Genomic DNA, 300 nt, shown 5'->3' on the forward strand with positions numbered 1-300 from the left:
GTTGGTAAAGTTGAGAAGATAGCAAGAAAACCATGGGTTACACAGGAGATGATGAGTAAAATTGAGGAGCGAAGGAAATGGAAGAATGTCAACAATGAAGAAGGCAGGAGGAAATACAGGAGACTGAGGAATAAATTGAAAAGAGTCACGGATATGACCAAAAAGGAATATCTTGAGAAGATATGTAATGAGATTATAGAATTTCAAAGAACATGACGTTATGATTTGATGTACATGAAGATAAAAGAACTAGGATGGAAAGAGAATCATGAGATTCAAAATATTGGCATCGAAGACTCC

The sequence above is a fragment of the Cryptotermes secundus genome, unplaced genomic scaffold, assembly GCF_002891405.2.
Source record: "Cryptotermes secundus unplaced genomic scaffold, Csec_1.0 scaffold227, whole genome shotgun sequence".
Taxonomy (NCBI): Eukaryota; Metazoa; Arthropoda; class Insecta; order Blattodea; family Kalotermitidae; genus Cryptotermes; species Cryptotermes secundus.